The sequence below is a fragment of the Acomys russatus genome, chromosome 26 (genome assembly GCF_903995435.1).
Source record: "Acomys russatus chromosome 26, mAcoRus1.1, whole genome shotgun sequence".
Taxonomy (NCBI): Eukaryota; Metazoa; Chordata; class Mammalia; order Rodentia; family Muridae; genus Acomys; species Acomys russatus.
In genome coordinates, this window is record NC_067162.1 from 1,084,635 (window position 1) to 1,096,728 (window position 12,094).

At 35.3% G+C, this 12,094-nt stretch overlaps 1 long non-coding RNA gene and 1 pseudogene across 1 annotated transcript in view; both read right to left on the reverse strand.

Annotated features, from left to right (window-relative positions):
• Nucleotides 1-335: 335 nt before the first annotated feature.
• Nucleotides 336-12,094, reverse strand: part of LOC127209537 (uncharacterized) — a 343,814-nt gene continuing 332,055 nt past the window's right edge. The window contains exon 3 of the long non-coding RNA XR_007833200.1: nucleotides 336-457. This is a non-coding gene — a long non-coding RNA (uncharacterized LOC127209537). The remainder of the gene's footprint in view (nucleotides 458-12,094) is intronic.
• Nucleotides 4,382-4,468, reverse strand: LOC127209694 (uncharacterized; annotated as a pseudogene).

A 12,094-nucleotide genomic window follows, 5' to 3' on the forward strand; every position in this document is an offset into this window, starting at 1 on the left:
CTTGTACAATAAAAGGTGCTCTGGAGGAATCTCCATACCTGATCTCAAACTGTACTATAAAGCAATAGTTATTAAAACAGCATGGTACTGGCACAGCAACAGGCTGGTTGATCAGTGGAATCGAATCGAAGACCCAGATATGAATCCACACACATATGGTCACTTGATTTTTGACAAAGAAGCCAAATCCATTCAATGGAAAAAGAATAGCATCTTCAACAAATGGTGCTGATCTAACTGGAGGTCTACGTGTAAAAAAATGCAACTGGAACGATATTTGTCACTTTGCACAAAACTCAAATCCAAGTGGATTAAAGAGCTCAACATAAAACCAGAGACACTAAGTCACTTAGAAGAAAAAGTGGGGAAGAGCCTGGAACATATTGACACAGGAGACAACTTCCTGAACAGAACACCAACGGCCCAGGCCTTAATGTCAACCATTAATAAATGGGACCTCATGAGGCTGAGAAGCTTCTGTAAGGCAGGAGACACTGTCAAGGGAACAAAGTGACAGCCTACAGACTGGGAAAAGATCTTCACCTACCCGACATCTGACAAAAGTCCAATATCTAAAATATATAAAGAACTCAAGCAATTAAACACCACCAAACCAAATAACCCAATTGAGAAATGGGGCTTGGAACTAAACAGAATTCTCAACAGAGGAATATCAAATGGCTGAGAAACACTTAAAGAAATGCTCAACCTCCTTAGTCATCAGGGAAATGCAAATTAAAACAACTCTGAGATTCCATCTTACATCCATCAGAATGGCTAAGATCGAAAATTCAAGCGACACCACATGCTGGCAAGGATGTGGGAAGAGAGGAACATTCCTTCATTGCTGGTGGGAATGCAACTAGTAAGCCACTTTGGAAATCTATCTGGTGCTATCTCAGAAAAATGGAAATAGTGCTTCCTCAAGACCCAGCTATTCCACTCCTTGGAATATACCCAGAAGATGCTCCAGCACACAAGAAGAAAATCTGCTCAGCCATGTTCATAGCAGCCTTATTCATAATAGCCAGAACCTGGAAACAGCCTAAGTGTCCATCAGTAGAGGAATGGATAAAGAAACTTTGGTACATATACACTATGGAATACTACTCAGCTATTAAAAACAAGAAATTCCCAAAATTTTGGATGAATGGATTGAGCTAGAAATTATCATAATGAGTGAGTTAACCCAGAAGCAGAAAGACTCAAATGGTATATACTCAGATATATCTGCATACTAGTCCAAGGGTCATGTCCCATGAAAGCCTTCACTTAACAGGAAACTGGGACAGAGGGGAGCACATTCTATTGGGACTCTAGATGAGAGAAGTATGGGAGAATAGCAAAGTAGAAGAATCCAGAGGGTCCTAGAAACCTACAAGTAGAACATTATGATAGGCAAATTTGGGCTCAGGGGTCCCGCTCAAACTAAGGCACCAGCCAAGGACAGTATAGGTGATAAAACTTTAAACCCCTACCCAGATCTAGCCAATGGTCAGAACATTCTCCACAGTTGAGTGGAGAATGGAATATGACTTTCTCACATACTCTGGTGCCTCACATTTGACTATGTCCCCTGGAAAGGGAGACCTGGTGGCACTCAGAGGAAGGACATCAGGTTACCAAGAAGAGTCTTGATACCCTATGAGCATATACAGGGGGAGGTAATCCCCCTCAGGAACAGTCATAGGGTAGGGGAATAAGGGGAAAATGGGACGGAGGGAATAATGGGAGGATACAAGGAATGGGATAACCATTAAGATGTAACAAGAATAAATTAATTTTAAAAAAGAAATTAAAAAAAGAAATTAAAAAAAAAAAGAAAATTATCTGTTTAGTTCTGAGCTCCATTTCTCAATTGGGTTATTTGGTTTGGTGATGTTTAATTTCTCAAGTTCTTTATATATTTTGGATATTAGACCTTTTTCAGAGGTAGGGTTGGTGAAGACCTTTTCCCTGTCTGTTGGCTGTCGCTTTGTTCTCTTGACAGTGTCTCCTGACTTTTAAAAGCTTCTCAGGCTCAAGAGGTCCCATTTATTAATTTTTGACCTTAAGGCCTGGTCTGTTGGTGTTCTGTTCAGGAAGTTGCCTCCTGTGCCAATGTGTTCCAGGCTCTTACCCAATTTTTCTTCTAACAGATTTAGTGTCTCTGGTTTTATGTTAAGTCTTTGATCCACTTGGACTTGAGTTTTGCCCATGGTGACAAATATGGGTCCAGTTGCATTTTTTTACACATAGACCTCCAGTTAGACCAGCACCATTTGTTGAAGATGCTATCCTCTTTCCATTGAATGGATTTGGCTTCCTTGTCAAAAATCAAGTGGCCGTATGTGTGTGGATTCATATCTGGGTCTTCGATTCGATTCCACTGATCAACCAGCCTGTTGCTGTGCCAGTACCATGCTGTTTTAATTACTATTGCTTTATAGTACAGTTTGAGATCAGGTATGGAGATTCCTCCGGAGCATCTTTTATTGTACAAGATTGTTTTAGGTATTTTGGGTTTTTTGTTTTTCCATATGAAGTTAAGAGTTGAACTTTCAATGTCTTTTTAAAAATTGTGTAGGTATTTTGATAGGGATTGCATTGAATCTGTAGATTGCTTTTGGTAAGATGGCCATTTTTACTATGTTAATTCTCCTGATCCATGAGCAAGGAAGATCATTCCATCTTCTCATGTCATCTTCATTCTCTTTCTTCAGAGGTTTGAAATTTTTTTTCAAACAAGTCCTTCACTTGCTTAGTTAGGGTAACTCCTAGATATTTTATATTGCTTGTGGCTAATGTGAAGGGTGTGGTTTTCCTAATTTCTTCCTCTAGAAGCTTGTCATTTGTGTATAGGAAGGCTACAGACTTTTTTGAGTTAATTTTGTATCCAGCCAATTTGCTGAAGGTGTTTATCAGCTATAGGAGTTCTCTGGTGGAATTTTGGGACTTACTTATATACACTATCATATCATCTGTATATAGGGATAATTTGACTTCCTCCTTTCCCACTTGGATACCTTTGATCTCCTTTTGTTGTCTTATTGTTCTGGCTAGAACTTCGAGTACTTTATTGAAGACATATGGAGTGAGTGGGCAGCCTTGCCTTGTTCCCGATTTTAGAAAAATTTTCTTGAGTATCTCTCCACTTAATTTGATTTTGGCTATTGGCTTGCTGTATATAGCCTTTATTTTGTTGATGTCTGTACCTTGTATCCCTGATCTCTCCAAAACTTTAAACATGAATGGGAGTTTGATTTTATCAAATGCTTTCTCTGCATCTAAGGATGATCATGTGGATTTTTTATTTTCAGTTTGTTTATATGGTGGATTACATTGATGGATTTCTATATATTAACTCATCCCTGCATCCCTGGAATGAAGCCTACCTGATCATGACGAATGATATTTTTTATGTGTTCCTGTACTCATTTTGCAAGTATTTTATTGAGTATTTTTGCATCAATGTTCATAAGAGAAATTGGTCTGAAATTCTCTTTCTTTGTTTGGTTTTTGTGAGGTTTAGGTATCAATGTGACTATGGCTTCATAAATGAATGTGGTAATGTTCCATCCATTTCTATCTTTTCAAGTAGCTTGGAAAGTATAGAGTATCCTTAAATATCTGGTAGAAATCTGCACTGAAACCATCTGGCCCTGAGGTTTTTTTTTTTTTTTTTTTTTTTTTTTTTTGGGAGACTATTAATGATTGCTTCTATTTCTATAGGGAAAATGGGACTATTTAGCTTGTTTATCTGTTTTTCACTCAATTTTGGCAAGTGAAATTGATCAAGAAAATAATTCATTTCTCTTAGATTTTCAAATTTTGTGGCATATATGCCTTCGAAGTAGGATCTTATGATCCTTTGTATTTCTTCAGTATCTGTTGTTATGTCTCTCTTTTCATTTCTGATTTTGTTGATTTGAATACTATCTCTCTGCCTTTTAGTTAGTTTGGCTAATAGTCTGTCTATCTTGTCGATTTTCTTAAAGAACCAGCTCTTGGTTTTGTTGATTCTTTGGACTGTTCTCCGTGTTTCTAATTTGTTAATTTCAGCCCTGAGTTTGATTATTTCCAGATGTCTACTCCTCCTGGGTGTTTCTGCTTCTTTTTTTTCTAGGGCTTCCAGCTGTGTCGTTAAGATGCTTATGTGCGATGTTTCCAATATCTTTTTAAAGGCACTTAGTGCTATGAATTTTCCTCTTAGCACAGCTTTCAATGTATCCCACAAAACTGAGTGTGTTGTTCCTTCATTTTCATTGATTTTCAGGAAGTCCTCACTTTCTTTCTTTATTTCTTTGCTGACCCTGGTGTCATTAAGTAGGGAGTTGTTTAGTTTCCATGTACGTGTAAGCTTTTTGTTATTTCTGTTGTTGTTGAAGTGCAGACCATGGTGATGGTTAAGACTCAGAATTGTTCTTCTCCATGGAAATCTTTAGTAAAAAGTGAAAGATTTATACGGTCTGAAGAGAAACCAGAGTATTCCTATGTGCATTTTCTAATTGCAATATATGTGTATTTGTAAGGGAATAAATGTAAACAATGTCCACAAACCTAGAAATGGTGCCATGAGATAGGAAAGGGCTTTCAAGGACACGTGTGGATAGGGGAACTTAATAGGATCAGAAGAATGCATCTCTTTAATTTAATTTAACATTCTTTGTGTGTTTTTCTATGAAGTTTTAGTTGATATTCTCAGTGTTTATTATATTTCCCTTTCTTTCCTTTCTACCACACTTTTAAGTGCACCTTTTTAAGCCTTCGTTTCCACCTTATAGTTTTTTTTATACCCCTACTCACGTTTTCCCTTTTAGTTTGTAAATTCTGTGATTTCTATTCCTTTAGTGGTTACTCTGAGGTTTTAACATGCTTCTTTACAACAAAGCCAAGAATTAATCATAGCTATCTCTTCCTGAGCTGGCAGATGAAGACAGTACTTTCCTAGCAACATTCATCTGATTACCAGCCAAGTGCTGGTGCTACTGTATTTGAGGTGACAGATATGCTAATTGTCTTCATCATTATATGCTGTAAACATCTATTAAAATATTGCACCCTACCCCAGAAATGGGTCAGTTATTATGGAAAGCTTAAAATGTGATGAATAATGCCTTTTAAAATGATTATTTATTTGTATATGTGTGTATGTCTTTATGTATTTGGCATCTGTATGTCATGATTCAAGTGTGGAGTTGAGAAGACAATTTATATGACTGAATTTTTTCCCCTTTCACCTTCGCTTACAAGGATTAAACTCAGATAATCAGGCTGATATTGCAGGTGTGTTCCACTATGTTTGGTTAAACCAGTACTCAACTTGAGATTTGGGGCTAGAGGGTGGGACTCAGTTGTCAGTGTCTCTGATTGTCTTAAAATGAAATAAACAAGTTATGTATAGACCTCAGACAGAAATAATCCAGGGCTAACAAGATAGTTTGCCACTTTGCCCAATGAGCTGGTTATACATAACCAGGTCCCAAAATGGAATAAAATAAAATTTGAAAATCTTTTTCTTTTTAGTTCAGTGTCAAGAATCAAACCTAGAACTACTTGGGTATGTGTTAGTGTTCTACTACTGAGGGACATCTCCAGCCTCAAATTTAGAAATTGTTTTCATATAACCAGTAGTTTTTAGATTTGCATATGTATTGTGATATTTTCACTTCCTTCTGAAACTACTCATTAAATTCAACCTTTAAAAAAATTCAACAATACATATACATGTACTATAAATTTATTCTATGTATAAAATTATTCCATTCTTCCCTAGGGCTTGTGATTTCCCAAACGATGGTCTTTTAACCAGGTTTACAGTACCTTTCTGTGTAGCCGACCTCAAACCTGTCTAACATTGCTGGTTTTTCCCATAAGCTTCAGGCCACTTTTGTACCAGTGAGCACATCTGGCCTGGCAGATTGGTTTGATAGAATGCAGTGTTGGCTGCAGGGTTGCCTTTGATGTCCTTTCCCTACCATCTGCCACTATTAAGGCTCATTGGTTGGGAAGAAATTTTCAGATTAGTTACACTTTGATTTATTTATGCCCCTCCTCCCAAATGTATTGGGTTGTGCCTTTAGCAAGAGAGACTTACCATTTGATTCTGGTGGGTAATCAAGAACAATGGCAGTAGCTTGGATTATTTTGAGGACCTCTAGATACTCCTGACCAAAGCTTCCTAGACAAGTGTCCTATACCTATTGCTGAGATATTTATATGATATTTCTGTCTTCTAGGGGAATCACTGCCCACCCATGTGAGAATCTGTGTTCATGTCCCTTCTATTTTTTAAGTTATAATTTATATCTCCTTAGAAAATGTGTATGTCATTTCTATGGAATGATTTTCAAGTTTAATAAGATTTGTCTCAGGCTGGAGAGATGTCTCAGTGGTTAAGAGCACTCACTACCTGCTCCTCTAGAGGTCCTGAGTTCAATTCCCAGCAACCACATGATGGCTCATAACCATCTATAATGTAATCTGATGCCCTGTTCTGGCCTGCGGGTGTACATGCAGGCAGAGCTCTGTATACATAATGGGCAGGGCAGTGGTGGTGCACACCTTTAATCCCATCACTCAGGAAGCAGAGACAGGCAGATCACTATGAGTTCGAGGCCAGCCTGGTCTACAAAGTGAGTACAGCTCAGCCAAGGCTACACAGAGAAACCCTATCTCAAAACCACCCCCCAAAAAAGATTTGTCTCTATGCTTTCTCCTAAGACTTTGAGTACTGTTTGTTCACTTGCTTTGTTATGTTTTTCAAGATAATGTTTCTCTGTGTAACTAAGAAATTCCAGAGAATTCTAGGCTGTCCTGGAATTCATTCTGTAGACCAAGTGGGCCCTGAACTCAGAAATCTGCCTGCCTCTGCCTCCAGAGTACTGGAATTAAATGTGTTCACCACCAGTTCTTATTGGCAGATATTTGACCAATTCTGAGTTACTTTTTGTATATTAATAAGGAGAAGATATAACTTCATGATTGTCTTTATGTGGTTACCCAGTTTCCTCAGCATCCTATACTGAGAAAACTCATTTCCATATTTACTGATGTTGATAACTGTTGAAATTCAATTAATTAAAGCACATTTCTGGGTCTCTATTCTGTCCCTTTGATCTGTATGTCTCTCTTTATGTCAGTACCATAGGGTGATATTTTCTGTTGCTTTGCAGGGAAAGTTTTTTTTGGGGGGGCACGTAGATCTTTGTTTTGCTATTTATTTTTCAAGAGTGTTTCAAAATTTAGGATGCCTTGAGATCCTACATGAACTTTATAAAGCATTTTCCCATATTTGTTTTAAAAAGTTGTTTTGATTTTGATTTTGATAGAGACTGTATTAAAATCATTGTGATGACTTTCCCTTAAGCACCAGTTCTATATCAAATACTTCATACTATCTCCATCACTGAGGAAATGAAGGATTAACTGTTCTGTTTCCTCCCGTTGTGGGGTCCTCATTCCCCACAGAACTCCTGTGATTTATAGTTCTGAGTTCATCTTCTCTGAAACTTGATCTGTGGGAGCTTTTGAATCAAAATCTAAAATGTATTTCTCCAGATATGTTTGTATTTGTCATTTCCTGTAGCTTAGACATGGTCATCAATCCAGGACCCACCCACTAAACTATGTTTTGTCTTTACTTTGTGATGACAGAGGTCAAAACAATTAAAATAATATATACACTGCTTCCTGGGGTGACATATTTTACTTTTTATTTTTAACATTAAGAGAATAAAAAAAATCCATACTGTGTATCACAGAGAGATAATTTAACAATAGGGATGTATTTGGGAAGTGGTGGTGAAAGGATCAGGAGTTCAAAGTCATCCTATATTAGAAGGCAAATTTTAGGCTAGACTGGGCTACATGGGATCCTATCAGTGAGTGAGTGAGTGTGTATGTGTGTGTGTATGTGTGTGTGTGTGTGAGAGAGAGAGAGAGAGAGAGAAAGAGAGAGAGAGAGAGTCTGACAGACAGACAGACACAGAGACAGAGACAGAGAGAGACAGAGAGACAGAGAGAGACAGAGACAGAGACAAGAGAGACAGAGAGAGGCAGAGATCCAAAGAAGTTACACAAACTCCACAATGGAGGACCCAAGGGTAACATACAGAGGGCAAATGACACCTCAACACTTGCTTTTCCTCTGCATCTGCTCATCTCTAACTGCCACAACTTCATACCTGGCTGCATCTACATTTAAACACTAAAGTCTTATTGCTTCATGTGTTGTTCCCAGAGCTTCTTTCTGCATTTCGAATTTTTCCTATGCCAGTATTGGAAGTCTGAGGATCACTTTCAGAGTTTAATTTAAAAATCTGTATTATTTACTTGCAATTCACATTTATCTGCTTTTAACATCCTCACTTGCTCCTTTTTCGATGTTAATCTTGATTTTTTTAAATTAAGTGCTTAGTTACTGTAATTATGTTCTTTTCAATTTAATAATGGAAGCTTTAATTTGACTTTAGGTAAAGGGTAATCCCTTTCCCCTTGGTTTTGATAAATATTTTCCTTATTTATGCCATTTTCTAAAAAGCATGTAATTAAATTTTTTATTTCTTCTCTGAAGTAACCTTTGTATAATAGAATGTTGTTTAATTTTTGAGTGGTTTCCTTACTTTGTTTTGATTACATTTTGTGATTAATTTCTATCTTTAATGCAATATTATCAGAGAGTATGGCCTCTACAATCTCAACCATGTTATTAATTTCTGTAAACATCACAGAAATGATTCTAACGGTAAATTTTATGTTAAACATTAATATAATTATATATTTATATTAATTTTACCATGCTATCTAAATTACTACATCTGTGTTTTCTTTTTTTCTACTTATTATTTTATAACATACTAAGAAAAATATATTGAAGTTTCTCATAATATTTTATACATGTCTTGCTTCACATTTAAGAAGTTTCATTTGTTGTTATGTCTCATTATATGCCTCTTAATCTTTTTAAATCTAGGAATTTAATTTTTTTTTTAATTAGGACCTTTTTCTTTTTCTTTCAATTCTACTCTTCTTGTTGTCATTTTTGGCCTTGGAAAATTTTTGTTTAAATATACTGAAGTATTCTTTTATTCTTTTTTTGATATCTAGTTTATGTGATCTATAATTTTCCCATTTAAAGTGTTCATTGAGTATTTTTATTGTATGCCAAGTTGTATAATTACCACATAATACATTTTACACAGACCCTGAGGCCAAAGATGCTCTGTCATTAGATATCACAACATTATCCATCCAAGAACCCTAGGAGCCACTTGATTACTTTCTCTTTCCAGATTTGCCTATTGTAAATTTTTCACATAAGCTCAAGTATGGAATTTGTGATGTGTTGTAACTGTGTTCTCTGTCCATTTTTATTGCAGAATGTATCAGTATTTCATTTCTATGCTGTTAAAAGACACCAAAGATATTGGGATGCCACATTTCATTTATTCTTTCATTGGTGATAGGCATGTAAGCTTTTCCTAGCCACCAATTGGGTAGCTTTTATAACTTAATCTATCTAAAAACAAATACCAAGTAGCCTCTAGCTTAAGAAGAAATCTTTCTGGACTATTGTGCAGAATGCTGCAGTGAATATTTCTAAACAATGTTTTCATTTCTATGGCATAGATACCATTAAAGTACATTTTAACTCTGTTTTTAATTTTTTGGTGAAGCTGTAGAAGTTTTTTTCCAAAGAGACTTCAGCCTTTTGCAACCTTATTGTCATACTGAAGGTGCTATTTTTATTTTTGCATGCCTTCCTGTACTTGTCTATATCTATCCATTGATTAGAGCCATGGTATTGGATGTGATGTTCTATCTCACCATGGCTTTGATGTGCATTTTTCTGATGGTTAATGGAGGCAAGCTTCCCCTCAGGCAGTTTGTGACTGTTTGCATATATTATTTGGAGAAATCGCTATTAAATCATTTACCTGATTTTTAATTGAGCTAATCATTTATTATTGAGTTCTAAGAAATATTTATGCATCTCTCCTTAAAATCCCTAATCCTGTACAATTTGCAAATATTTTCTGCAACTCCATTTGCCATTGGCTCACTTTCTTTATCATGCCCTTTGTAGCATATACATTTTCCATCTGCACAAAATCTAAATGTATCCACTTTTTTGTTGATAATATTGTTGCCTGTGCTTTTGTTGTCTGATCTTAGAAATCATTGCGTTATTCAAACATGTAAGATGTATATCTTTGCTTTCTCTAAGAATTTTGTGTGTTCAGCGCTTATATTTTAGCTCTTTTATCTATTTCAAATTAATTTTATATATGACTTGAGGTGTAAATTATTTGTCCCATATCCAAAATCATAGTCATTACTTAGTTAATTATGTTAGTGCCTCAAATGATATATTTAATTTATGCTCTTCTTGTTTTTGCTGCTTTAATATTTCCTTTACACTGTCTCCATTAAAGAAGGAAGAATTCAAGCTGAATGCTTGAAATCACTTTTTGTAGTTTGTAAGAGGGAAGAGTGTGAACTTCTATATACTGTTTCATGACTTCCTAGCTTGTATCTTAGTTAATTGTTATCAAATAAATATTATTTAAATTATGAATTACTTCAGTCCTTAGCATTGCTCTCTTTCTTTAATCTTTACCTCTAAAAACATTTCTTTCCTTTTTGCTCCATTTCACATTTATGATCCTGCTATATTAATTTTTTTTTCTGTTGAAAGCACAGTCCACTTGATTTTAATTTTTCTTATAAGTTGATGACTTTAGTTATAAAATGTCCTTTAAGTACTGCTCAATTATATACCATAAATACTGTATTAATTCACTCTGCAATCACTCATTTTTAAATATTTTATCAGGTTTCTCATGATTACTCCTTAATCTGGAAACTATTTGGAATTTGTTTTTTAAATAGATTAAATTGTACAAACTATCCAATTCCTAGCTTTTAATAATATTGCATTAAACTTAATGGATATGCTATAAAACTATGATTCTGATACATCTTAGGTTTTTTATATGGTCATTATATGTTTGGTTTGAACAAAGGTTACATGGAGTTGAAAGGCAATAGCTATTGCCTTTTGGTGAGTATATGCATGTGAGTCCAAGATTACAAATGATGTCATCCAAAGCAGCAACATGTTCTTTTTATAACTGTCTGTAATCACCAAAATTTACAAATATACAATACAAAAGAATTTATTTCTGTTTCCATAGTTCTTGCAGTTGTTGTTTAAAACTATTTTAAATCTCCTACATTTTGTAAGATTCTTTTGGTAATAATTACATTAATTAAGTATTGTTTGCTAAACCAGTTTATAATGTTTATTTTTTCTTTTGTTGTTTTGGCATAGATTTGAATTTCTTTTATGCCTTATCTTTCCACACTTGATACTTTATCTCAAGCATTTTTTTCATTTTTGCTTCTAACCTTTTGACATTAAAATTCAGCAAGGAACCCTTAAAACTTTAGTTTCATGGTTTCCACCCTCATGCCCACAGCCTGTACTTTCAGCTCTTTCTCTGTATAGCTTCATCCAATCCATCAAACTTTCTTAAATTCTTTCACATCCCAAACAACTATCCACTTGCAGCCTTCTCTACTTCCCTTTATTACAAGGCTTATCCTTCTACCTACTCAAGATAAGATTTGAAGTCATCCTTACTTTCTATCTTCCTAAGAGTTTCTCTGGGTGATAAGGGAATGAAGTCAGCTAACTTGGAATCTCACTGCTTCTTACTACTGCCATGGATACCACCTACTCTTCAGATACCATGAACTTTTCAAATTCCTGAAATACTTCTCTGGTAAATATCTTTCTTGAGTTTATTCTCATAGGCAACTGAAGAGATTTCTTGAAATGGAAAGTTCAGCTGTTGTCATTCTTCTCATGGATTTTCATTTCACTCAGAATCAAAATTTGAGTTCTTTTAAGGTTTATGAGCAAAAGCCTGATCTGACACTGTTCTTTCTGGTTTTGTCCATCATAGCCTTTGATAATCTTCCATAAACGCCCTGCCTCATCCCAGATAGTTTCTTGTTCCTTCAATTTTATGTTGCATTTATTCAATATCACAAAAATTTGAAGCTTACATAATTATCATGAAGGTAGCATGAAGACTTTCACATATTC